The sequence below is a fragment of the Pleurodeles waltl genome, unplaced genomic scaffold (genome assembly GCF_031143425.1).
Source record: "Pleurodeles waltl isolate 20211129_DDA unplaced genomic scaffold, aPleWal1.hap1.20221129 scaffold_69, whole genome shotgun sequence".
Classification (NCBI taxonomy): Eukaryota; Metazoa; Chordata; class Amphibia; order Caudata; family Salamandridae; genus Pleurodeles; species Pleurodeles waltl.
In genome coordinates, this window is record NW_027150390.1 from 912,501 (window position 1) to 939,802 (window position 27,302).

Here is a 27,302-nt window from a genome sequence, read left to right on the forward strand (position 1 = left end):
CTGACCATCTGTCTCCCTGACTTTGAGCAGAGACCGATAGTTGAGCAGTCTCTTCCCACAAAAAGCTGGCACAAGCCTGCTGTTTTCCGCTCTGGCAGCGTGGAAACGAGAGAGTGGTCCTCACAAGAAAAAAAATCAATCCATGCTAGCAGAGGATGGTTTCGATCCATCAACCTCTGGGTTATGGGCCCAGCACGCTTCCGCTGCGCCAATCTGCTTCCTGTTCATAATGCTGTGGTTATGCAGATCAGGAGCCTTCAGAGGAGTGGCATGGGATCGCTGGAGCTATTCTGGCAGGGCTCTCACCTCATTTGCCTAAGAATGTCACAAGGCATGCTGGGTGCAGAAAATCTTCGCCTTCCCCTCTCACAGTCAGTTATAGGGGAAAGTCAAGGCCCTCTCAGTCACTAGCCATGTCACGCCTTTGTCAAGACAGAAGCACCCCCACCCGCTCCTTCTCTGTGATCCTGCGCTACCATGCTCAGGTTTTGGCCTTACCTGGGAGCCAGGGGTGCACCCAGTGAGGGCTTGCCCGGTATGAGCGTTTGGGAGCGTTCGGGACGTGAGTGGACTTAGGACTGGAAGTTCTGTCCATTCGAAGCAGCCAACCTTCCTGGTGCAGACAGGGGCTGTTCCCTTGGGTTTCTTTCACCTTGCTCTCGGATAAATTTGATTGTATGCTGCAGTTGCCTGCGATGACTAAAAGGTGGCGCTGCTTTCAGGTAAGAGCACAAATATGCAGAAAATGTTGGGGACTTTTGCCACATTTATCGGTGGTGGGTCTCGCACATGTTTTCCAGGGGAGAGATATTGACCTGAAACACTTTTTACTGCAGAGATGCTGCAGTTCTAAAGGCTGGTCGGGCAGAAGGGCTTAGACGTTTCATTGCCTGCCCCCCTGCAGCCCATTTATTACCAGCAGTTGTGAGTGGTGACTGCTGTATGTAAAATATAAAAATTTCAGGACACAGAAATTCGCAGACGGAGCTTTTGGGATGCCTGCCTATGTCTTTGTTTATTATTTATCTAATAGCTGAGTAATCTGGTCAAGATATTTCTCTTTTTTTTAACATATTGCGTTAGAATAGCTACAGCTTGCTTAATGTATAAATATTAGCACTGCGTTGGCCGGGAATCGAACCCGGGTCAACTGCTTGGAAGGCAGCTATGCTCACCACTATACCACCAACGCTCCATGACATATGTTTTTTTTAAACTCTAGACATCACAACCCTGAGTTCAATGACTATATTGCACCAGTATCAGAGGTATTTTTGGTTTACAGACCAACATGAAAATCAGTAAAAAAGTTCTTGCAACTGCTAAGGAACTGGAGATTGAAACCAATGCAAAAGCTGCGCAGAAAAGGAGAAACGGAAAGCAGCAGTTCAAATCATTGAAATAAGCATATATTGGCAGCAAGGGAAAAACAGCAGGGTAGAGAAAGAAAACAGCTCCACGAAATTCACAGGAGATTGATAATAGCAGGACAAAAAAAGGGAATAATAACGTTCCAAGCAGGCTCAGAAAGAAGTGCGAGGGTCCCATCTTTCGTTAATGGTCATAACTGTGCATCATTTCCTTTTAAGTGTAGGGTTGATTCTCTGACCATCTGTCTCCCTGACTTTGAGCAGAGACCGATAGTTGAGCAGTCTCTTCCCACAAAAAGCTGGCACAAGCCTGCTGTTTTCCGCTCTGGCAGCGTGGAAACGATAGAGTGGTCCTCACAAGAAAAAAAATCAATCCATGCTAGCAGAGGATGGTTTCGATCCATCGACCTCTGGGTGGGCCCAGCACGCTTCCGCTGCGCCACTCTGCTTCCTGCTCAAAATGCTGTGGTTATGCAGATCAGGAGCCTTCAGAGGAGTGGCATGGGATCGCTGGAGCTATTCTGGCAGGGCTCTCTCCTCATTTGCCTAAGAATGTCACAAGGCATGCTGGGTGCAGAAAATCTTCGCCTTCCCCTCTCACAGTCAGTCATAGGGGAAAGTCAAGGCCCTCTCAGTCACTAGCCATGTCACGCCTTTGTCAAGACAGAAGCACCCCCACCCGCTCCTTCTCTGTGATCCTGCGCTACCATGCTCAGGTTTTGGCCTTACCTGGGAGCCAGAGGTGCACCCGGTGAGGGCTTGCCCGGTATGAGCGTTCGGGACGTGAGTGGACTTAGGACTGGAAGTTCTGTCCATTCGAAGCAGCCAACCTTCCTGCTGCAGACAGGGGCTGTTCCCTTGGGTTTCTTTCACCTTGCTCTCGGATAAATTTGGTTGTATGCTGCAGTTGCCTGCGATGACTACAAGGTGGCGCTGCTTTCAGGTAAGAGCACAAATATGCAGAAAATGTTGGGGACTTTTGCCACATTTATTGGTGGTGGGTCTCGCACATTTTTTCCAGGGGAGAGATATTGACCTGAAACACTTTTTACTGCAGAGATGCTGCAGTTCTAAAGGCTGGTCGGGCAGAAGGGCTTAGCCGTTTCATTGCCTGCCCCCCTGCAGCCCATTTATTACCAGCAGTTGTGAGTGGTGACTGCTGTTTGTAAAATATAAAAATTTCAGGACATAGAAAGTCACAGACCGGGCTTTTAGGATGCCTGCCTATGTCTTTGTTTATTATTTATCTAATAGCTGAGTAATCTGGTCAAGATACTTGTCTTTTTTTTAACATATTGCGTTAGAATAGCTACAGCTTGCTTAATGTATAAATATTAGCACTGCGTTGGCCAGGAATCGAACCCGGGTCAACTGCTTGGAAGGCAGCTATGCTCACCACTATACCACCAACTCTCCGTGGAATATGTTTTTTTTAAACTCTAGACATCACAACCCTGGGTTCAATGACTATATTGCACCAGAATCAGAGGTATTTTTGGTTTACAGACCAACATGAAAATCAGGAAAAAAGTTCTTGCAACTGCTAAGGAACTGGAGATTGAAACCAATGCAAAAGCTGCGCAGAAAAGGAGAAAGGGAAAGCAGCAGTTCAAATCATTGAAATAAGCATATATTGGCAGCAAGGGAAAAACAGCAGGGTAGAGAAAGAAAACAGCTCCACGAAATTCACAGGAGATTGATAATAGCAGGACAAAAAAAGGGAATAATAACGTTCCAAGCAGGCTCAGAAAGAAGTGCGAGGGTCCCATCTTTCTTTAATGGTCATAACTGTGCATCATTTCCTTTGAAGTGTAGGGTTGATTCTCTGACCATATGTCTCCCTGACTTTGAGCAGAGACCGATAGTTGAGCAGTCTCTTCCCACAAAAAGCTGGCACAAGCCTGCTGTTTTCCGCTCTGGCAGCGTGAAAACGAGAGAGTGGTCCTCACAAGAAAAAAAATCAATCCATGCTAGCAGAGGATGGTTTCGATCCATCGACCTCTGGGTTACGGGCCCAGCACGCTTCCGCTGCGCCACTCTGCTTCCTGCTCAAAATGCTGTGGTTATGCAGATCAGGAGCCTTCAGAGGAGTGGCATGGGATCGCTGGAGCTATTCTGGCAGGGCTCTCACCTCATTTGCCTAAGAATGTCACAAGGCATGCTGGGTGCAGAAAATCTTCGCCTTCCCCTCTCACAGTCAGTCATAGGGGAAAGTCAAGGCCCTCTCAGTCACTAGCCATGTCACGCCTTTGTCAAGACAGAAGCACCCCCACCCGCTCCTTCTCTGTGATCCTGCGCTACCATGCTCAGGTTTTGGCCTTACCTGGGAGCCAGAGGTGCACCCGGTGAGGGCTTGCCCGGTATGAGCGTTCGGGACGTGAGTGGACTTAGGACTGGAAGTTCTGTCCATTCGAAGCAGCCAACCTTCCTGCTGCAGACAGGGGCTGTTCCCTTGGGTTTCTTTCACCTTGCTCTCGGATAAATTTGGTTGTATGCTGCAGTTGCCTGCGATGACTACAAGGTGGCGCTGCTTTCAGGTAAGAGCACAAATATGCAGAAAATGTTGGGGACTTTTGCCACATTTATCGGTGGTGGGTCTCGCACATTTTTTCCAGGGGAGAGATATTGACCTGAAACACTTTTTACTGCAGAGATGCTGCAGTTCTAAAGGCTGGTCGGGCAGAAGGGCTTAGCCGTTTCATTGCCTGCCCCCCTGCAGCCCATTTATTACCAGCAGTTGTGAGTGGTGACTGCTGTTTGTAAAATATAAAAATTTCAGGACATAGAAAGTCACAGACGGGGCTTTTAGGATGCCTGCCTATGTCTTTGTTTATTATTTATCTAATAGCTGAGTAATCTGGTCAAGATATTTCTCTTTTTTTTAACATATTGCGTTAGAATAGCTACAGCTTGCTTAATGTATAAATATTAGCACTGCGTTGGCCAGGAATCGAACCCGGGTCAACTGCTTGGAAGTCAGCTATGCTCACCACTATACCACCAACGCTCCGAGGCATATGTTTTTTTTAAACTCTAGACATCACAACCCTGAGTTCAATGACTATATTGCACCAGTATCAGAGGTATTTTTGGTTTACAGACCAACATGAAAATCAGGAAAAAAGTTCTTGCAACTGCTAAGGAACTGGAGATTGAAACCAATGCAAAAGCTGCGCAGAAAAGGAGAAAGGGAAAGCAGCAGTTCAAATCATTGAAATAAGCATATATTGGCAGCAAGGGAAAAACAGCAGGGTAGAGAAAGAAAACAGCTCCACGAAATTCACAGGAGATTGATAATAGCAGGACAAAAAAAGGGAATAATAACGTTCCAAGCAGGCTCAGAAAGAAGTGCAAGGGTCCCATCTTTCTTTAATGGTCATAACTGTGCATCATTTCCTTTGATGTGTAGGGTTGATTCTCTGACCATCTGTCTCCCTGACTTTGAGCAGAGACCGATAGTTGAGCAGTCTCTTCCCACAAAAAGCTGGCACAAGCCTGCTGTTTTCCGCTCTGGCAGCGTGGAAACGAGAGAGTGGTCCTCACAAGAAAAAAAATCAATCCATGCTAGCAGAGGATGGTTTCGATCCATCGACCTCTGGGTTATGGGCCCAGCACGCTTCCGCTGCGCCACTCCGCTTCCTGCTCAAAATGCTGTGGTTATGCAGATCAGGAGCCTTCAGAGGAGTGGCATGGGATCGCTGGAGCTATTCTGGCAGGGCTCTCACCTCATTTGCCTAAGAATGTCACAAGGCATGCTGGGTGCAGAAAATCTTCGCCTTCCCCTCTCACAGTCAGTCATAGGGGAAAGTCAAGGCCCTCTCAGTCACTAGCCATGTCACGCCTTTGTCAAGACAGAAGCACCCCCACCCGCTCCTTCTCTGTGATCCTGCGCTACCATGCTCAGGTTTTGGCCTTACCTGGGAGCCAGAGGTGCACCCGGTGAGGGCTTGCCCGGTATGAGCGTTCAGGACGTGAGTGGACTTAGGACTGGAAGTTCTGTCCATTCGAAGCAGCCAACCTTCCTGCTGCAGACAGGGGCTGTTCCCTTGGGTTTCTTTCACCTTGCTCTCGGATAAATTTGGTTGTATGCTGCAGTTGCCTGCTATGACTACAAGGTGGCGCTGCTTTCAGGTAAGAGCACAAATATGCAGAAAATGTTGGGGACTTTTGCCACATTTATCGGTGGTGGGTCTCGCACATTTTTTCCAGGGGAGAGATATTGACCTGAAACACTTTTTTCTGCAGAGATGCTGCAGTTCTAAAGGCTGGTCGGGCAGAAGGGCTTAGCCGTTTCATTGCCTGCCCCCCTGCAGCCCATTTATTACCAGCAGTTGTGAGTGGTGACTGCTGTTTGTAAAATATAAAAATTTCAGGACATAGAAAGTCACAGACGGGGCTTTTAGGATGCCTGCCTATGTCTTTGTTTATTATTTATCTAATAGCTGAGTAATCTGGTCAAGATATTTCTCTTTTTTTTAACATATTGCGTTAGAATAGCTACAGCTTGCTTAATGTATAAATATTAGCACTGCATTGGCCAGGAATCGAACCCGGGTCAACTACTTGGAAGGCAGCTATGCTCACCACTATACCACCAATGCTCCGTGGCATATGTTTTTATTAAACTCTAGACATCACAACCCTGAGTTCAATGACTATATTGCACCAGTATCAGAGGTATTTTTGGTTTACAGACCAACATGAAAATCAGGAAAAAAGTTCTTGCAACTGCTAAGGAACTGGAGATTGAAACCAATGCAAAAGCTGCGCAGAAAAGGAGAAAGGGAAAGCAGCAGTTCAAATCATTGAAATAAGCACATATTGGCAGCAAGGGAAAAACAGCAGGGTAGAGAAAGAAAACAGCTCCACGAAATTCACAGGAGATTGATAATAGCAGGACAAAAAAAAGGAATAATAACGTTCCAAGCAGGCTCAGAAAGAAGTGCGAGGGTCCCATCTTTCTTTAATGGTCATAACTGTGCATCATTTCCTTTGAAGTGTAGGGTTGATTCTCTGACCATCTGTCTCCCTGACTTTGAGCAGAGACCGATAGTTGAGCAGTCTCTTCCCACAAAAAGCTGGCACAAGCCTGCTGTTTTCCGCTCTGGCAGCGTGGAAACGAGAGAGTGGTCCTCACAAGAAAAAAAATCAATCCATGCTAGCAGAGGATGGTTTCGATCCATCGACCTCTGGGTTATGGGCCCAGCACGCTTCCGCTGCGCCACTCTGCTTCCTGCTCAAAATGCTGTGGTTATGCAGATCAGGAGCCTTCAGAGGAGTGGCATGGGATCGCTGGAGCTATTCTGGCAGGGCTCTCACCTCATTTGCCTAAGAATGTCACAAGGCATGCTGGGTGCAGAAAATCTTCGCCTTCCCCTCTCACAGTCATTCATAGGGGAAAGTCAAGGCCCTCTCAGTCACTAGCCATGTCACGCCTTTGTCAAGACAGAAGCACCCCCACCCGCTCCTTCTCTGTGATCCTGCGCTACCATGCTCAGGTTTTGGCCTTACCTGGGAGCCAGAGGTGCACCCGGTGAGGGCTTGCCCGGTATGAGCGTTTGGGAGCGTTCGGGACGTGAGTGGAGTTAGGACTGGAAGTTCTGTCCATTCGAAGCAGCCAACCTTCCTGATGCAGACAGGGGCTGTTCCCTTGGGTTTCTTTCACCTTGCTCTCGGATAAATTTGGTTGTATGCTGCAGTTGCCTGCGATGACTACAAGGTGGCGCTGCTTTCAGGTAAGAGCACAAATATGCAGAAAATGTTGGCGACTTTTGCCACATTTATCGGTGGTGGGTCTCGCACATTTTTTCCAGGGGAGAGATATTGACCTGAAACACTTTTTACTGCAGAGATGCTGCAGTTCTAAAGGCTGGTCGGGCAGAAGGGCTTAGCCGTTTCATTGCCTGCCCCCCTGCAGCCCATTTATTACCAGCAGTTGTGAGTGGTGACTGCTGTTTGTAAAATATAAAAATTTCAGGACATAGAAAGTCGCAGACGGGACTTTTGGGATGCCTGCCTATGTCTTTGTTTATTATTTATCTAATAGCTGAGTAATCTGGTCAAGATATTTCTCTTTTTTTTAACATATTGCGTTAGAATAGCTACAGCTTGCTTATTGTATAAATATTAGCACTGCGTTGGCCGGGAATCAAACCCAAGTCAACTGCTTGGAAGGCAGCTATGCTCACCACTATACCACCAACGCTCCATGGCATATGTTTTTTTTAAACTCTAGACATCACAACCCTGAGTTCAATGACTATATTGCACCAGTATCAGAGGTATTTTTGGTTTACAGACCAACATGAAAATCAGGAAAAAAGTTCTTGCAACTGCTAAGGAACTGGAGATTGAAACCAATGCAAAAGCTGCGCAGAAAAGGAGAAAGGGAAAGCAGCAGTTCAAATCATTGAAATAAGCATATATTGGCAGCAAGGGAAAAACAGCAGGGTAGAGAAAGAAAACAGCTCCACGAAATTCACAGGAGATTGATAATAGCAGGACAAAAAAAGGGAATAATAACGTTCCAAGGAGGCTCAGAAAGAAGTGCGAGGGTCCCATCTTTCTTTAATGGTCATAACTGTGCATCATTTCCTTTGAAGTGTAGGGTTGATTCTCTGACCATCTGTCTCCCTGACTTTGAGCAGAGACCGATAGTTGAGCAGTCTCTTCCCACAAAAAGCTGGCACAAGCCTGCTGTTTTCCGCTCTGGCAGCGTGGAAACGAGAGAGTGGTCCTCACAAGAAAAAAAATCAATCCATGCTAGCAGAGGATGGTTTCGATCCATCGACCTCTGGGTTATGGGCTCAGCACGCTTCCGCTGCGCCACTCTGCTTCTTGTTCAAAATGTTGTGGTTATGCAGATCAGGAGCCTTCAGAGGAGTGGCATGGGATCGCTGGAGCTATTCTGGCAGGGCTCTCACCTCATTTGCCTAAGAATGTCACAAGGCATGCTGGGTGCAGAAAATCTTCGCCTTCCCCTCTCACAGTCAGTCATAGGGGAAAGTCAAGACCCTCTCAGTCACTAGCCATGTCACGCCTTTGTCAAGACAGAAGCACCCCCACCCGCTCCTTCTCTGTGATCCTGCGCTACCATGCTCAGGTTTTGGCCTTACCTGGGAGCCAGAGGCGCACCCGGTGAGGGCTTTCCCGGTATGAGCGTTTGGGAGCGTTCGGGACGTGAGTGGACTTAGGACTGGAAGTTCTGTCCATTCGAAGCAGCCAACCTTCCTGCTGCAGACAGGGGCTGTTCCCTTGGGTTTCTTTCACCTTGCTCTCGGATAAATTTGGTTGTATGCTGCAGTTGCCTGCGATGACTACAAGGTGGCGCTGCTTTCAGGTAAGAGCACAAATATGCAGAAAATGTTGGGGACTTTTGCCACATTTATCGGTGGTGGGTCTCGCACATTTTTTCCAGGGGAGAGATATTGACCTGAAACACTTTTTACTGCAGAGATGCTGCAGTTCTAAAGGCTGGTCGGGCAGAAGGGCTTAGCCGTTTCATTGCCTGCCCCCCTGCAGCCCATTTATTACCAGCAGTTGTGAGTGGTGACTGCTGTTTGTAAAATATAAAAATTTCAGGACATAGAAAGTCGCAGACGGGGCTTTTGGGATGCCTGCCTATGTCTTTGTTTATTATTTATCTAATAGCTGAGTAATCTGGTCAAGTTATTTCTCTTTTTTTTAACATATTGCGTTAGAATAGCTAAAGCTTCCTTAATGTATAAATATTAGCACTGCGTTGGCTGGGAATCGAACCCGGGTCAACTGCTTGGAAGGCAGCTATGCTCACCACTATACCACCAACGCTCCGTGGCATATGTTTTTTTTAAACTCTAGACATCACAACCCTGAGTTCAATGACTATATTGCACCAGTATCAGAGGTATTTTTGGTTTACAGACCAACATGAAAATCAGGAAAACAGTTCTTGCAACTGCTAAGGAACTGGAGATTGAAACCAATGCAAAAGCTGCGCAGAAAAGGAGAAAGGGAAAGCAGCAGTTCAAATCATTGAAATAAGCATATATTGGCAGCAAGGGAAAAACAGCAGGGTAGAGAAAGAAAACATCTCTACGAAATTCACAGGAGATTGATAATAGCAGGACAAAAAAAGGGAATAATAACGTTCCAAGCAGGCTCAGAAAGAAGTGCGAGGGTCCCATCTTTCGTTAATGGTCATAACTGTGCATCATTTCCTTTGAAGTGTAGGGTTGATTCTCTGACCATCTGTCTCCCTGACTTTGAGCAGAGACCGATAGTTGAGCAGTCTCTTCCCACAAAAAGCTGGCACAAGCCTGCTGTTTTCCGCTCTGGCAGCGTGGAAACGAGAGAGTGGTCCTCACAAGAAAAAAAATCAATCCATGCTAGCAGAGGATGGTTTCGAAACATCGACCTCTGGGTTATGGGCCCAGCACGCTTCCGCTGCGCCACTCTGCTTCCTGCTCAAAATGCTGTGGTTATGCAGATCAGGAGCCTTCAGAGGAGTGGCATGGGATCGCTGGAGCTATTCTGGCAGGGCTCTCACCTCATTTGCCTAAGAATGTCACAAGGCATGCTGGGTGCAGAAAATCTTCGCCTTCCCCTCTCACAGTCAGTCATAGGGGAAAGTCAAGGCCCTCTCAGTCACTAGCCATGTCACGCCTTTGTCAAGACAGAAGCACCCCCACCCGCTCCTTCTCTGTGATCCTGCGCTACCATGCTCAGGTTTTGGCCTTACCTGGGAGCCAGAGGTGCACCCGGTGAGGGCTTGCCCGGTATGAGCGTTCGGGACGTGAGTGGACTTAGGACTGGAAGTTCTGTCCATTCGAAGCAGCCAACCTTCCTGCTGCAGACAGGGGCTGTTCCCTTGGGTTTCTTTCACCTTGCTCTCGGATAAATTTGATTGTATGCTGCAGTTGCCTGCGATGACTAAAAGGTGGCGCTGCTTTCAGGTAAGAGCACAAATATGCAGAAAATGTTGGGGACTTTTGCCACATTTATCGGTGGTGGGTCTCGCACATGTTTTCCAGGGGAGAGATATTGACCTGAAACACTTTTTACTGCAGAGATGCTGCAGTTCTAAAGGCTGGTCGGGCAGAAGGGCTTAGACGTTTCATTGCCTGCCCCCCTGCAGCCCATTTATTACCAGCAGTTGTGAGTGGTGACTGCTGTATGTAAAATATAAAAATTTCAGGACATAGAAATTCGCAGACGGAGCTTTTGGGATGCCTGCCTATGTCTTTGTTTATTATTTATCTAATAGCTGAGTAATCTGGTCAAGATATTTCTCTTTTTTTTAACATATTGCGTTAGAATAGCTACAGCTTGCTTAATGTATAAATATTAGCACAGCGTTGGCCGGGAATCGAACCCGGGTCAACTGCTTGGAAGGCAGCTATGCTCACCACTATACCACCAACGCTCCATGACATATGTTTTTTTTAAACTCTAGACATCACAACCCTGAGTTCAATGACTATATTGCACCAGTATCAGAGGTATTTTTGGTTTACAGACCAACATGAAAATCAGTAAAAAAGTTCTTGCAACTGCTAAGGAACTGGAGATTGAAACCAATGCAAAAGCTGCGCAGAAAAGGAGAAACGGAAAGCAGCAGTTCAAATCATTGAAATAAGCATATATTGGCAGCAAGGGAAAAACAGCAGGGTAGAGAAAGAAAACAGCTCCACGAAATTCACAGGAGATTGATAATAGCAGGACAAAAAAAGGGAATAATAACGTTCCAAGCAGGCTCAGAAAGAAGTGCGAGGGTCCCATCTTTCGTTAATGGTCATAACTGTGCATCATTTCCTTTTAAGTGTAGGGTTGATTCTCTGACCATCTGTCTCCCTGACTTTGAGCAGAGACCGATAGTTGAGCAGTCTCTTCCCACAAAAAGCTGGCACAAGCCTGCTGTTTTCCGCTCTGGCAGCGTGGAAACGATAGAGTGGTCCTCACAAGAAAAAAAATCAATCCATGCTAGCAGAGGATGGTTTCGATCCATCGACCTCTGGGTGGGCCCAGCACGCTTCCGCTGCGCCACTCTGCTTCCTGCTCAAAATGCTGTGGTTATGCAGATCAGGAGCCTTCAGAGGAGTGGCATGGGATCGCTGGAGCTATTCTGGCAGGGCTCTCTCCTCATTTGCCTAAGAATGTCACAAGGCATGCTGGGTGCAGAAAATCTTCGCCTTCCCCTCTCACAGTCAGTCATAGGGGAAAGTCAAGGCCCTCTCAGTCACTAGCCATGTCACGCCTTTGTCAAGACAGAAGCACCCCCACCCGCTCCTTCTCTGTGATCCTGCGCTACCATGCTCAGGTTTTGGCCTTACCTGGGAGCCAGAGGTGCACCCGGTGAGGGCTTGCCCGGTATGAGCGTTCGGGACGTGAGTGGACTTAGGACTGGAAGTTCTGTCCATTCGAAGCAGCCAACCTTCCTGCTGCAGACAGGGGCTGTTCCCTTGGGTTTCTTTCACCTTGCTCTCGGATAAATTTGGTTGTATGCTGCAGTTGCCTGCGATGACTACAAGGTGGCGCTGCTTTCAGGTAAGAGCACAAATATGCAGAAAATGTTGGGGACTTTTGCCACATTTATTGGTGGTGGGTCTCGCACATTTTTTCCAGGGGAGAGATATTGACCTGAAACACTTTTTACTGCAGAGATGCTGCAGTTCTAAAGGCTGGTCGGGCAGAAGGGCTTAGCCGTTTCATTGCCTGCCCCCCTGCAGCCCATTTATTACCAGCAGTTGTGAGTGGTGACTGCTGTTTGTAAAATATAAAAATTTCAGGACATAGAAAGTCACAGACCGGGCTTTTAGGATGCCTGCCTATGTCTTTGTTTATTATTTATCTAATAGCTGAGTAATCTGGTCAAGATACTTCTCTTTTTTTTAACATATTGCGTTAGAATAGCTACAGCTTGCTTAATGTATAAATATTAGCACTGCGTTGGCCAGGAATCTAACCCGGGTCAACTGCTTGGAAGGCAGCTATGCTCACCACTATACCACCAACTCTCCGTGGAATATGTTTTTTTTAAACTCTAGACATCACAACCCTGGGTTCAATGACTATATTGCACCAGTATCAGAGGTATTTTTGGTTTACAGACCAACATGAAAATCAGGAAAAAAGTTCTTGCAACTGCTAAGGAACTGGAGATTGAAACCAATGCAAAAGCTGCGCAGAAAAGGAGAAAGGGAAAGCAGCAGTTCAAATCATTGAAATAAGCATATATTGGCAGCAAGGGAAAAACAGCAGGGTAGAGAAAGAAAACAGCTCCACGAAATTCACAGGAGATTGATAATAGCAGGACAAAAAAAGGGAATAATAACGTTCCAAGCAGGCTCAGAAAGAAGTGCGAGGGTCCCATCTTTCTTTAATGGTCATAACTGTGCATCATTTCCTTTGAAGTGTAGGGTTGATTCTCTGACCATATGTCTCCCTGACTTTGAGCAGAGACCGATAGTTGAGCAGTCTCTTCCCACAAAAAGCTGGCACAAGCCTGCTGTTTTCCGCTCTGGCAGCGTGAAAACGAGAGAGTGGTCCTCACAAGAAAAAAAATCAATCCATGCTAGCAGAGGATGGTTTCGATCCATCGACCTCTGGGTTACGGGCCCAGCACGCTTCCGCTGCGCCACTCTGCTTCCTGCTCAAAATGCTGTGGTTATGCAGATCAGGAGCCTTCAGAGGAGTGGCATGGGATCGCTGGAGCTATTCTGGCAGGGCTCTCACCTCATTTGCCTAAGAATGTCACAAGGCATGCTGGGTGCAGAAAATCTTCGCCTTCCCCTCTCACAGTCAGTCATAGGGGAAAGTCAAGGCCCTCTCAGTCACTAGCCATGTCACGCCTTTGTCAAGACAGAAGCACCCCCACCCGCTCCTTCTCTGTGATCCTGCGCTACCATGCTCAGGTTTTGGCCTTACCTGGGAGCCAGAGGTGCACCCGGTGAGGGCTTGCCCGGTATGAGCGTTCGGGACGTGAGTGGACTTAGGACTGGAAGTTCTGTCCATTCGAAGCAGCCAACCTTCCTGCTGCAGACAGGGGCTGTTCCCTTGGGTTTCTTTCACCTTGCTCTCGGATAAATTTGGTTGTATGCTGCAGTTGCCTGCGATGACTACAAGGTGGCGCTGCTTTCAGGTAAGAGCACAAATATGCAGAAAATGTTGGGGACTTTTGCCACATTTATCGGTGGTGGGTCTCGCACATTTTTTCCAGGGGAGAGATATTGACCTGAAACACTTTTTACTGCAGAGATGCTGCAGTTCTAAAGGCTGGTCGGGCAGAAGGGCTTAGCCGTTTCATTGCCTGCCCCCCTGCAGCCCATTTATTACCAGCAGTTGTGAGTGGTGACTGCTGTTTGTAAAATATAAAAATTTCAGGACATAGAAAGTCACAGACGGGGCTTTTAGGATGCCTGCCTATGTCTTTGTTTATTATTTATCTAATAGCTGAGTAATCTGGTCAAGATATTTCTCTTTTTTTTAACATATTGCGTTAGAATAGCTACAGCTTGCTTAATGTATAAATATTAGCACTGCGTTGGCCAGGAATCGAACCCGGGTCAACTGCTTGGAAGTCAGCTATGCTCACCACTATACCACCAACGCTCCGAGGCATATGTTTTTTTTAAACTCTAGACATCACAACCCTGAGTTCAATGACTATATTGCACCAGTATCAGAGGTATTTTTGGTTTACAGACCAACATGAAAATCAGGAAAAAAGTTCTTGCAACTGCTAAGGAACTGGAGATTGAAACCAATGCAAAAGCTGCGCAGAAAAGGAGAAAGGGAAAGCAGCAGTTCAAATCATTGAAATAAGCATATATTGGCAGCAAGGGAAAAACAGCAGGGTAGAGAAAGAAAACAGCTCCACGAAATTCACAGGAGATTGATAATAGCAGGACAAAAAAAGGGAATAATAACGTTCCAAGCAGGCTCAGAAAGAAGTGCAAGGGTCCCATCTTTCTTTAATGGTCATAACTGTGCATCATTTCCTTTGATGTGTAGGGTTGATTCTCTGACCATCTGTCTCCCTGACTTTGAGCAGAGACCGATAGTTGAGCAGTCTCTTCCCACAAAAAGCTGGCACAAGCCTGCTGTTTTCCGCTCTGGCAGCGTGGAAACGAGAGAGTGGTCCTCACAAGAAAAAAAATCAATCCATGCTAGCAGAGGATGGTTTCGATCCATCGACCTCTGGGTTATGGGCCCAGCACGCTTCCGCTGCGCCACTCCGCTTCCTGCTCAAAATGCTGTGGTTATGCAGATCAGGAGCCTTCAGAGGAGTGGCATGGGATCGCTGGAGCTATTCTGGCAGGGCTCTCACCTCATTTGCCTAAGAATGTCACAAGGCATGCTGGGTGCAGAAAATCTTCGCCTTCCCCTCTCACAGTCAGTCATAGGGGAAAGTCAAGGCCCTCTCAGTCACTAGCCATGTCACGCCTTTGTCAAGACAGAAGCACCCCCACCCGCTCCTTCTCTGTGATCCTGCGCTACCATGCTCAGGTTTTGGCCTTACCTGGGAGCCAGAGGTGCACCCGGTGAGGGCTTGCCCGGTATGAGCGTTCAGGACGTGAGTGGACTTAGGACTGGAAGTTCTGTCCATTCGAAGCAGCCAACCTTCCTGCTGCAGACAGGGGCTGTTCCCTTGGGTTTCTTTCACCTTGCTCTCGGATAAATTTGGTTGTATGCTGCAGTTGCCTGCTATGACTACAAGGTGGCGCTGCTTTCAGGTAAGAGCACAAATATGCAGAAAATGTTGGGGACTTTTGCCACATTTATCGGTGGTGGGTCTCGCACATTTTTTCCAGGGGAGAGATATTGACCTGAAACACTTTTTTCTGCAGAGATGCTGCAGTTCTAAAGGCTGGTCGGGCAGAAGGGCTTAGCCGTTTCATTGCCTGCCCCCCTGCAGCCCATTTATTACCAGCAGTTGTGAGTGGTGACTGCTGTTTGTAAAATATAAAAATTTCAGGACATAGAAAGTCACAGACGGGGCTTTTAGGATGCCTGCCTATGTCTTTGTTTATTATTTATCTAATAGCTGAGTAATCTGGTCAAGATATTTCTCTTTTTTTTAACATATTGCGTTAGAATAGCTACAGCTTGCTTAATGTATAAATATTAGCACTGCGTTGGCCAGGAATCGAACCCGGGTCAACTGCTTGGAAGGCAGCTATGCTCACCACTATACCACCAATGCTCCGTGGCATATGTTTTTATTAAACTCTAGACATCACAACCCTGAGTTCAATGACTATATTGCACCAGTATCAGAGGTATTTTTGGTTTACAGACCAACATGAAAATCAGGAAAAAAGTTCTTGCAACTGCTAAGGAACTGGAGATTGAAACCAATGCAAAAGCTGCGCAGAAAAGGAGAAAGGGAAAGCAGCAGTTCAAATCATTGAAATAAGCACATATTGGCAGCAAGGGAAAAACAGCAGGGTAGAGAAAGAAAACAGCTCCACGAAATTCACAGGAGATTGATAATAGCAGGACAAAAAAAAGGAATAATAACGTTCCAAGCAGGCTCAGAAAGAAGTGCGAGGGTCCCATCTTTCTTTAATGGTCATAACTGTGCATCATTTCCTTTGAAGTGTAGGGTTGATTCTCTGACCATCTGTCTCCCTGACTTTGAGCAGAGACCGATAGTTGAGCAGTCTCTTCCCACAAAAAGCTGGCACAAGCCTGCTGTTTTCCGCTCTGGCAGCGTGGAAACGAGAGAGTGGTCCTCACAAGAAAAAAAATCAATCCATGCTAGCAGAGGATGGTTTCGATCCATCGACCTCTGGGTTATGGGCCCAGCACGCTTCCGCTGCGCCACTCTGCTTCCTGCTCAAAATGCTGTGGTTATGCAGATCAGGAGCCTTCAGAGGAGTGGCATGGGATCGCTGGAGCTATTCTGGCAGGGCTCTCACCTCATTTGCCTAAGAATGTCACAAGGCATGCTGGGTGCAGAAAATCTTCGCCTTCCCCTCTCACAGTCATTCATAGGGGAAAGTCAAGGCCCTCTCAGTCACTAGCCATGTCACGCCTTTGTCAAGACAGAAGCACCCCCACCCGCTCCTTCTCTGTGATCCTGCGCTACCATGCTCAGGTTTTGGCCTTACCTGGGAGCCAGAGGTGCACCCGGTGAGGGCTTGCCCGGTATGAGCGTTTGGGAGCGTTCGGGACGTGAGTGGAGTTAGGACTGGAAGTTCTGTCCATTCGAAGCAGCCAACCTTCCTGATGCAGACAGGGGCTGTTCCCTTGGGTTTCTTTCACCTTGCTCTCGGATAAATTTGGTTGTATGCTGCAGTTGCCTGCGATGACTACAAGGTGGCGCTGCTTTCAGGTAAGAGCACAAATATGCAGAAAATGTTGGGGACTTTTGCCACATTTATCGGTGGTGGGTCTCGCACATTTTTTCCAGGGGAGAGATATTGACCTGAAACACTTTTTACTGCAGAGATGCTGCAGTTCTAAAGGCTGGTCGGGCAGAAGGGCTTAGCCGTTTCATTGCCTGCCCCCCTGCAGCCCATTTATTACCAGCAGTTGTGAGTGGTGACTGCTGTTTGTAAAATATAAAAATTTCAGGACATAGAAAGTCGCAGACGGGACTTTTGGGATGCCTGCCTATGTCTTTGTTTATTATTTATCTAATAGCTGAGTAATCTGGTCAAGATATTTCTCTTTTTTTTAACATATTGCGTTAGAATAGCTACAGCTTGCTTATTGTATAAATATTAGCACTGCGTTGGCCGGGAATCAAACCCAAGTCAACTGCTTGGAAGGCAGCTATGCTCACCACTATACCACCAACGCTCCATGGCATATGTTTTTTTTAAACTCTAGACATCACAACCCTGAGTTCAATGACTATATTGCACCAGTATCAGAGGTATTTTTGGTTTACAGACCAACATGAAAATCAGGAAAAAAGTTCTTGCAACTGCTAAGGAACTGGAGATTGAAACCAATGCAAAAGCTGCGCAGAAAAGGAGAAAGGGAAAGCAGCAGTTCAAATCATTGAAATAAGCATATATTGGCAGCAAGGGAAAAACAGCAGGGTAGAGAAAGAAAACAGCTCCACGAAATTCACAGGAGATTGATAATAGCAGGACAAAAAAAGGGAATAATAACGTTCCAAGGAGGCTCAGAAAGAAGTGCGAGGGTCCCATCTTTCTTTAATGCTCATAACTGTGCATCATTTCCTTTGAAGTGTAGGGTTGATTCTCTGACCATCTGTCTCCCTGACTTTGAGCAGAGACCGATAGTTGAGCAGTCTCTTCCCACAAAAAGCTGGCACAAGCCTGCTGTTTTCCGCTCTGGCAGCGTGGAAACGAGAGAGTGGTCCTCACAAGAAAAAAAATCAATCCATGCTAGCAGAGGATGGTTTCGATCCATCGACCTCTGGGTTATGGGCTCAGCACGCTTCCGCTGCGCCACTCTGCTTCTTGTTCAAAATGTTGTGGTTATGCAGATCAGGAGCCTTCAGAGGAGTGGCATGGGATCGCTGGAGCTATTCTGGCAGGGCTCTCACCTCATTTGCCTAAGAATGTCACAAGGCATGCTGGGTGCAGAAAATCTTCGCCTTCCCCTCTCACAGTCAGTCATAGGGGAAAGTCAAGACCCTCTCAGTCACTAGCCATGTCACGCCTTTGTCAAGACAGAAGCACCCCCACCCGCTCCTTCTCTGTGATCCTGCGCTACCATGCTCAGGTTTTGGCCTTACCTGGGAGCCAGAGGCGCACCCGGTGAGGGCTTTCCCGGTATGAGCGTTTGGGAGCGTTCGGGACGTGAGTGGACTTAGGACTGGAAGTTCTGTCCATTCGAAGCAGCCAACCTTCCTGCTGCAGACAGGGGCTGTTCCCTTGGGTTTCTTTCACCTTGCTCTCGGATAAATTTGGTTGTATGCTGCAGTTGCCTGCGATGACTACAAGGTGGCGCTGCTTTCAGGTAAGAGCACAAATATGCAGAAAATGTTGGGGACTTTTGCCACATTTATCGGTGGTGGGTCTCGCACATTTTTTCCAGGGGAGAGATATTGACCTGAAACACTTTTTACTGCAGAGATGCTGCAGTTCTAAAGGCTGGTCGGGCAGAAGGGCTTAGCCGTTTCATTGCCTGCCCCCCTGCAGCCCATTTATTACCAGCAGTTGTGAGTGGTGACTGCTGTTTGTAAAATATAAAAATTTCAGGACATAGAAAGTCGCAGACGGGGCTTTTGGGATGCCTGCCTATGTCTTTGTTTATTATTTATCTAATAGCTGAGTAATCTGGTCAAGATATTTCTCTTTTTTTTAACATATTGCGTTAGAATAGCTAAAGCTTGCTTAATGTATAAATATTAGCACTGCGTTGGCTGGGAATCGAACCCGGGTCAACTGCTTGGAAGGCAGCTATGCTCACCACTATACCACCAACGCTCCGTGGCATATGTTTTTTTTAAACTCTAGACATCACAACCCTGAGTTCAATGACTATATTGCACCAGTATCAGAGGTATTTTTGGTTTACAGACCAACATGAAAATCAGGAAAACAGTTCTTGCAACTGCTAAGGAACTGGAGATTGAAACCAATGCAAAAGCTGCGCAGAAAAGGAGAAAGGGAAAGCAGCAGTTCAAATCATTGAAATAAGCATATATTGGCAGCAAGGGAAAAACAGCAGGGTAGAGAAAGAAAACATCTCTACGAAATTCACAGGAGATTGATAATAGCAGGACAAAAAAAGGGAATAATAACGTTCCAAGCAGCCTCAGAAAGAAGTGCGAGGGTCCCATCTTTCGTTAATGGTCATAACTGTGCATCATTTCCTTTGAAGTGTAGGGTTGATTCTCTGACCATCTGTCTCCCTGACTTTGAGCAGAGACCGATAGTTGAGCAGTCTCTTCCCACAAAAAGCTGGCACAAGCCTGCTGTTTTCCGCTCTGGCAGCGTGGAAACGAGAGAGTGGTCCTCACAAGAAAAAAATTCAATCCATGCTAGCAGAGGATGGTTTCGAAACATCGACCTCTGGGTTGTGGGCCCAGCACGCTTCCGCTGCGCCACTCTGCTTCCTGCTCAAAATGCTGTGGTTATGCAGATCAGGAGCCTTCAGAGGAGTGGCATGGGATCGCTGGAGCTATTCTGGCAGGGCTCTCACCTCATTTGCCTAAGAATGTCACAAGGCATGCTGGGTGCAGAAAATCTTCGCCTTCCCCTCTCACAGTCAGTCATAGGGGAAAGTCAAGGCCCTCTCAGTCACTAGCCATGTCACGCCTTTGTCAAGACAGAAGCACCCCCACCCGCTCCTTCTCTGTGATCCTGCGCTACCATGCTCAGGTTTTGGCCTTACCTGGGAGCCAGAGGTGCACCCGGTGAGGGCGAGCGTTTGGGAGCGTTCGGGACGTGAGTGGACTTAGGACTGGAAGTTCTGTCCATTCGAAGCAGCCATCCTTCCTGCTGCAGACAGAGGCTGTTCCCTTGGGTTTCTTTCACCTTGCTCTCGGATAAATTTGGTTGTATGCTGCAGTTGCCTGCGATGACTACAAGGTGGCGCTGCTTTCAGGTAAGAGCACAAATATGCAGAAAATGTTGGGGACTTTTGCCACATTTATCGGTGGTGGGTCTCGCACATTTTTTCCAGGGGAGAGATATTGACCTGAAACACTTTTTACTGCAGAGATGCTGCAGTTCTAAAGGCTGGTCGGGCAGAAGGGCTTAGCCGTTTCATTGCCTGCCTCCCTGCAGCCCATTTATTACCAGCAGTTGTGAGTGGTGACTGCTGTTTGGAAAATATAAAAATTTCAGGATATAGAAAGTCGCAGACGGGGCTTTTGGGATGCCTGCCTATGTCTTTGTTTATTATTTATCTAATAGCTGAGTAATCTGGTCAAGATATTTCTCTTTTTTTAACATATTGCGTTAGAATAGCTACAGCTTGCTTATTGTATAAATATTAGCACTGCGTTGGCCAAGAATCAAACCCGGGTCAACTGCTTGGAAGGCAGCTATGCTCACCACTATACCACCAACGCTCCGTGGCATATGTTTTTTTTAAACTCTAGACATCACAACCCTGAGTTCAATGACTATATTGCACCAGTATCAGAGGTATTTTTGGTTTACAGACCAACATGAAAATCAGGAAAAAAGTTCTTGCAACTGCTAAGGAACTGGAGATTGAAACCAATGCAAAAGCTGCGCAGAAAAGGAGAAAGGGAAAGCAGCAGTTCAAATCATTAAAATAAGCATATATTGGCAGCAAGGGAAAAACAGCAGGGTAGAGAAAGAAAACAGCTCCACGAAATTCACAGGAGATTGATAATAGCAGGACAAAAAAAGGGAATAATAACGTTCCAAGCAGGCTCAGAAAGAAGTGCGAGGGTCCCATCTTTCGTTAATGGTCATAACTGTGCATCATTTCCTTTGAAGTGTAGGGTTGATTCTCTGACCATCTGTCTCCCTGACTTTGAGCAGAGACCGATAGTTGAGCAGTCTCTTCCCACAAAAAGCTGGCACAAGCCTGCTGTTTTCCGCTCTGGCAGCGTGGAAACGAGAGAGTGGTCCTCACAAGAAAAAAAATCAATCCATGCTAGCAGAGGATGGTTTCGATCCATCGACCTCTGGGTTATGGGCCCAGCACGCTTCCGCTGCGCCACTCTGCTTCCTGCTCAAAATGCTGTGGTTATGCAGATCAGGAGCCTTCAGAGGAGTGGCATGGGATCGCTGGAGCTATTCTGGCAGGGCTCTCACCTCATTTGCCTAAGAATGTCACAAGGCATGCTGGGTGCAGAAAATCTTCGCCTTCCCCTCTCACAGTCAGTCATAGGGGAAAGTCAAGGCCCTCTCAGTCACTAGCCATGTCACGCCTTTGTCAAGACAGAAGCACCCCCACCCGCTCCTTCTCTGTGATCCTGCGCTACCATGCTCAGGTTTTGGCCTTACCTGGGAGCCAGAGGTGCACCCGGTGAGGGCTTGCCCGGTATGAGCGTTTGGGAGCGTTCGGGACGTGAGTGGACTTAGGACTGGAAGTTCTGTCCATTCAAAGCAGCCAACCTTCCTGCTGCAGACAGGGGCTGTTCCCTTGGGTTTCTTTCACCTTGCTCTCGGCTAAATTTGGTTGTATGCTGCAGTTGCCTCCGATGACTACAAGGTGGCGCTGCTTTCAGGTAAGAGCACAAATATGCAGAAAATGTTGGGGACTTTTGCCACATTTATCGGTGGTGGGTCTCGCACATTTTTTCCAGGGGAGAGATATTGACCTGAAACACTTTTTACTGCAGAGATGCTGCAGTTCTAAAGGCTGGTCGGGCAGAAGGGCTTAGCCGTTTCATTGCCTGCCCCCCTGCAGCCCATTTATTACCAGCAGTTGTGAGTGGTGACTGCTGTTTGTAAAATATAAAAATTTCAGGACATAGAAAGTCTGAGACGGGGCTTTTGGGATGCCTGCCTATGTCTTTGTTTATTATTTATCTAATAGCTGAGTAATCTGGTCAAGATATTTCTCTTTTTTTTAACATATTGCGTTAAAATAGCTACAGCTTGCTTAATGTATAAATATTAGCACTGCGTTGGCCGGGAATCGAACCCGGGTCAACTGTTTGGAAGGCAGCTATGCTCACCACTATACCACCAACGCTCCGTGGCATATGTTTTTTTTAAACTCTAGACATCACAACCCTGAGTTCAATGACTATATTGCACCAGTATCAGAGGTATTTTTGGTTTACAGACCAACATGAAAATCAGGAAAAAAGTTCTTGCAACTGCTAAGGAACTGGAGATTGAAACCAATGCAAAAGCTGCGCAGAAAAGGAGAAAGGGAAAGCAGCAGTTCAAATCATTGAAATAAGCATATATTGGCAGCAAGGGAAAAACAGCAGGGTAGAGAAAGAAAACAGCTCCACGAAATTCACAGGAGATTGATAATAGCAGGACAAAAAAAGGGAATAATAATGTTCCAAGCAGCCTCAGAAAGAAGTGCGAGGGTCCCATCTTTCGTTAATGGTCATAACTGTGCATCATTTCCTTTGAAGTGTAGGGTTGATTCTCTGACCATCTGTCTCCCTGACTTTGAGCAGAGACCGATAGTTGAGCAGTCTCTTCCCACAAAAAGCTGGCACAAGCCTGCTGTTTTCCACTCTGGCAGCGTGGAAACGAGAGAGTGGTCCTCACAAGAAAAAAAATTAATCCATGCTAGCAGAGGATGGTTTCGATCCATCGACCTCTGGGTTATGGGCCCAGCACACTTCCGCTGCGCCACTCTGCTTCCTGCTCAAAATGCTGTGGTTATGCAGATCAGGAGCCTTCAGAGGAGTGGCATGGGATCGCTGGAGCTATTCTGGCAGGGCTCTCACCTCATTTGCCTAAGAATGTCACAAGGCATGCTGGGTGCAGAAAATCTTCGCCTTCCCCTCTCACAGTCAGTCATAGGGGAAAGTCAAGGCCCTCTCAGTCACTAGCCATGTCACGCCTTTGTCAAGACAGAAGCACCCCCACCCGCTCCTTCTCTGTGATCCTGCGCTACCATGCTCAGGTTTTGGCCTTACCTGGGAGCCAGAGGTGCACCCGGTGAGGGCGAGTGTTTGGGAGCGTTCGGGACGTGAGTGGACTTAGGATTGGAAGTTCTGTCCATTCGAAGCAGCCAACCTTCCTGTTGCAGACAGAGGCTGTTCCCTTGGGTTTCTTTCACCTTGCTCTCGGATAAATTTGGTTGTATGCTGCAGTTGCCTGCGATGACTACAAGGTGGCGCTGCTTTCAGGTAAGAGCACAAATATGCAGAAAATGTTGGGGACTTTTGCCACATTTATCGGTGGTGGGTCTCGCACATTTTTTCCAGGGGAGAGATATTGACCTGAAACACTTTTTACTGCAGAGATGCTGCAGTTCTAAAGGCTGGTCGGGCAGAAGGGCTTAGCCGTTTCATTGCCTGCCCCCCTGCAGCCCATTTATTACCAGCAGTTGTGAGTGGTGACTGCTGTTTGGAAAATATAAAAATTTCAGGATATAGAAAGTCGCAGACGGGGCTTTTGGGATGCCTGCCTATGTCTTTGTTTATTATTTATCTAACAGCTGAGTAATCTGGTCAAGATATTTCTCTTTTTTTTAACATATTGCGTTAGAATAGCTACAGCTTGCTTAATGTATAAATATTAGCACTGCGTTGGCCAGGAATCGAACCCAGGTCAACTGCTTGGAAGGCAGCTATGCTCACCACTATACCACCAACGCTCCGTGGCATATGTTTTTTTTAAACTCTAGACATCACAACCCTGAGTTCAATGACTATATTGCACCAGTATCAGAGGTATTTTTGGTTTACAGACCAACATGAAAATCAGGAAAAAAGTTCTTGCAACTGCTAAGGAACTGGAGATTGAAACCAATGCAAAAGCTGCGCAGAAAAGGAGAAAGGGAAAGCAGCAGTTCAAATCATTGAAATAAGCATATATTGGCAGCAAGGGAAAAACAGCAGGGTAGAGAAAGAAAACAGCTCCACGAAATTCACAGGAGATTGATAATAGCAGGACAAAAAAAGGGAATAATAACGTTCCAAGCAGGCTCAGAAAGAAGTGCGAGGGTCCCATCTTTCGTTAATGGTCATAACTGTGCATCATTTCCTTTGAAGTGTAGGGTTGATTCTCTGACCATCTGTCTCCCTGACTTTGAGCAGAGACCGATAGTTGAGCAGTCTCTTCCCACAAAAAGCTGGCACAAGCCTGCTGTTTTCCGCTCTGGCAGCGTGGAAACGAGAGAGTGGTCCTCACAAGAAAAAAAATCAATCCATGCTAGCAGAGGATGGTTTCGATCCATCGACCTCTGGGATATGGGCCCAGCACGCTTCCGCTGCGCCACTCTGCTTCCTGCTCAAAATGCTGTGGTTATGCAGATCAGGAGCCTTCAGAGGAGTGGCATGGGATCGCTGGAGCTATTCTGGCAGGGCTCTCACCTCATTTGCCTAAGAATGTCACAAGGCATGCTGGGTGCAGAAAATCTTCGCCTTCCCCTCTCACAGTCAGTCATAGGGGAAAGTCAAGGCCCTCTCAGTCACTAGCCATGTCACGCCTTTGTCAAGACAGAAGCACCCCCACCCGCTCCTTCTCTGTGATCCTGCGCTACCATGCTCAGGTTTTGGCCTTACCTGGGAGCCAGAGGTGCACCCGGTGAGGGCGAGTGTTTGGGAGCGTTCGGGACGTGAGTGGACTTAGGACTGGAAGTTCTGTCCATTCGAAGCAGCCAACCTTCCTGTTGCAGACAGTGGCTGTTCCCTTGGGTTTCTTTCACCTTGCTCTCGGATAAATTTGGTTGTATGCTGCAGTTGCCTGCGATGACTACAAGGTGGCGCTGCTTTCAGGTAAGAGCACAAATATGCAGAAAATGTTGGGGACTTTTGCCACATTTATCGGTGGTGGGTCTCGCACATTTTTTCCAGGGGAGAGATATTGACCTGAAACACTTTTTACTGCAGAGATGCTGCAGTTCTAAAGGCTGGTCGGGCAGAAGGGCTTAGCCGTTTCATTGCCTGCCCCCCTGCAGCCCATTTATTACCAGCAGTTGTGAGTGGTGACTGCTGTTTGGAAAATATAAAAATTTCAGGATATAGAAAGTCGCAGACGGGGCTTTTGGGATGCCTGCCTATGTCTTTGTTTATTATTTATCTAATAGCTGAGTAATCTGGTCAAGATATTTCTCTTTTTTTAACATATTGCGTTAGAATAGCTACAGCTTGCTTAATGTATAAATATTAGCACTGCGTTGGCCAAGAATCGAACCCGGGTCAACTGCTTGGAAGGCAGCTATGCTCACCACTATACCACCAACGCTCCATGGCATATGTTTTTTTTAAACTCTAGACATCACAACCCTGAGTTCAATGACTATATTGCACCAGTATCAGAGGTATTTTTGGTTTACAGACCAACATGAAAATCAGGAAAAAAGTTCTTGCAACTGCTAAGGAACTGGAGATTGAAACCAATGCAAAAGCTGCGCAGAAAAGGAGAAAGGGAAAGCAGCAGTTCAAATCATTGAAATAAGCATATATTGGCAGCAAGGGAAAAACAGCAGGGTAGAGAAAGAAAACAGCTCCACGAAATTCACAGGAGATTGATAATAGCAGGACAAAAAAAGGGAATAATAACGTTCCAAGCAGGCTCAGAAAGAAGTGCGAGGGTCCCATCTTTCGTTAATGGTCATAACTGTGCATCATTTCCTTTGAAGTGTAGGGTTGATTCTCTGACCATCTGTCTCCCTGACTTTGAGCAGAGACCGATAGTTGAGCAGTCTCTTCCCACAAAAAGCTGGCACAAGCCTGCTGTTTTCCGCTCTGGCAGCGTGGAAACGAGAGAGTGGTCCTCACAAGAAAAAAAATCAATCCATGCTAGCAGAGGATGGTTTCGATCCATCGACCTCTGGGTTATAGGCCCAGCACACTTCCGCTGCGCCACTCTGCTTCCTGCTCAAAATGCTGTGGTTATGCAGATCAGGAGCCTTCAGAGGAGTGGCATGGGATCGCTGGAGCTATTCTGGCAGGGCTCTCACCTCATTTGCCTAAGAATGTCACAAGGCATGCTGGGTGCAGAAAATCTTCGCCTTCCCCTCTCACAGTCAGTCATAGGGGAAAGTCAAGGCCCTCTCAGTCACTAGCCATGTCACGCATTTGTCAAGACAGAAGCACCCCCACCCGCTCCTTCTCTGTGATCCTGCGCTACCATGCTCAGGTTTTGGCCTTACCTGGGAGCCAGAGGTGCACCCGTTGAGGGCTTGCCCGGTATGAGCGTTTGGGAGCGTTCGGGACGTGAGTGGACTTAGGACTGGAAGTTCTGTCCATTTGAAGCAGCCAACCTTCCTGCTGCAGACAGGGGCTGTTCCCTTGGGTTTCTTTCACCTTGCTCTCGGATAAATTTGGTTGTATGCTGCAGTTGCCTGCGATGACTACAAGGTGGCGCTGCTTTCAGGTAAGAGCACAAATATGCAGAAAATGTTGGGGACTTTTGCCACATTTATCGGTGGTGGGTCTCGCACATTTTTTCCAGGGGAGAGATATTGACCTGAAACACTTTTTACTGCAGAGATGCTGCAGTTCTAAAGGCTGGTCGGGCAGAAGGGCTTAGCCGTTTCATTGCCTGCCCCCCTGCAGCCCATTTATTACCAGCAGTTGTGAGTGGTGACTGCTGTTTGTAAAATATAAAAATTTCAGGACATAGAAAGTCGCAGACGGGGCTTTTGGGATGCCTACCTATGTCTTTGTTTATTATTTATCTAATAGCTGAGTAATCTGGTCAAGATATTTCTCTTTTTTTAACATATTGCGTTAGAATAGCTACAGCTTGCTTAATGTATAAATATTAGCACTGCGTTGGCCAGGAATCGATCCCGGGTCAACTGCTTGGAAGGCAGCTATGCTCACCACTATACCACCAACGCTCCGTGGCGTATGTTTTTTTTAAACTCTAGACATCACAACCCTGAGTTCAATGACTATATTGCACCAGTATCAGAGGTATTTTTGGTTTACAGACCAACATGAAAATCAGGAAAAAAGTTCTTGCAACTGCTAAGGAACTGGAGATTGAAACCAATGCAAAAGCTGCGCAGAAAAGGAGAAAGGGAAAGCAGCAGTTCAAATCATTGAAATAAGCATATATTGGCAGCAAGGGAAAAACAGCAGGGTAGAGAAAGAAAACAGCTCCACGAAATTCACAGGAGATTGATAATAGCAGGACAAAAAAAGGGAATAATAACGTTCCAAGCAGGCTCAGAAAGAAGTGCGAGGGTCCCATCTTTCGTTAATGGTCATAACTGTGCATCATTTCCTTTGAAGTGTAGGGTTGATTCTCTGACCATCTGTCTCCCTGACTTTGAGCAGAGACCGATAGTTGAGCAGTCTCTTCCCACAAAAAGCTGGCACAAGCCTGCTGTTTTCCGCTCTGGCAGCGTGGAAACGAGAGAGTGGTCCTCACAAGAAAAAAAATCAATCCATGC

General features: G+C 47.0%; 4 non-coding genes across 4 annotated transcripts; all 4 read right to left on the reverse strand.

Moving 5' to 3' along the window:
• Nucleotides 1–1,120: 1,120 nt before the first annotated feature.
• TRNAG-UCC (transfer RNA glycine (anticodon UCC)) lies at nucleotides 1,121–1,192 on the reverse strand. The gene has a single exon. It is a non-coding gene; the product is annotated as a tRNA-Gly (tRNA).
• Nucleotides 1,193–3,341: 2,149 nt separating this feature from the next.
• On the reverse strand, nucleotides 3,342–3,413 carry TRNAT-CGU (transfer RNA threonine (anticodon CGU)). Its single transcript has one exon. It is a non-coding gene; the product is annotated as a tRNA-Thr (tRNA).
• A 7,288-nt stretch (nucleotides 3,414–10,701) lies between these two features.
• On the reverse strand, nucleotides 10,702–10,773 carry TRNAG-UCC (transfer RNA glycine (anticodon UCC)). The gene has a single exon. It is a non-coding gene; the product is annotated as a tRNA-Gly (tRNA).
• A 2,149-nt stretch (nucleotides 10,774–12,922) lies between these two features.
• On the reverse strand, nucleotides 12,923–12,994 carry TRNAT-CGU (transfer RNA threonine (anticodon CGU)). Its single transcript has one exon. It is a non-coding gene; the product is annotated as a tRNA-Thr (tRNA).
• Nucleotides 12,995–27,302: the final 14,308 nt, after the last annotated feature.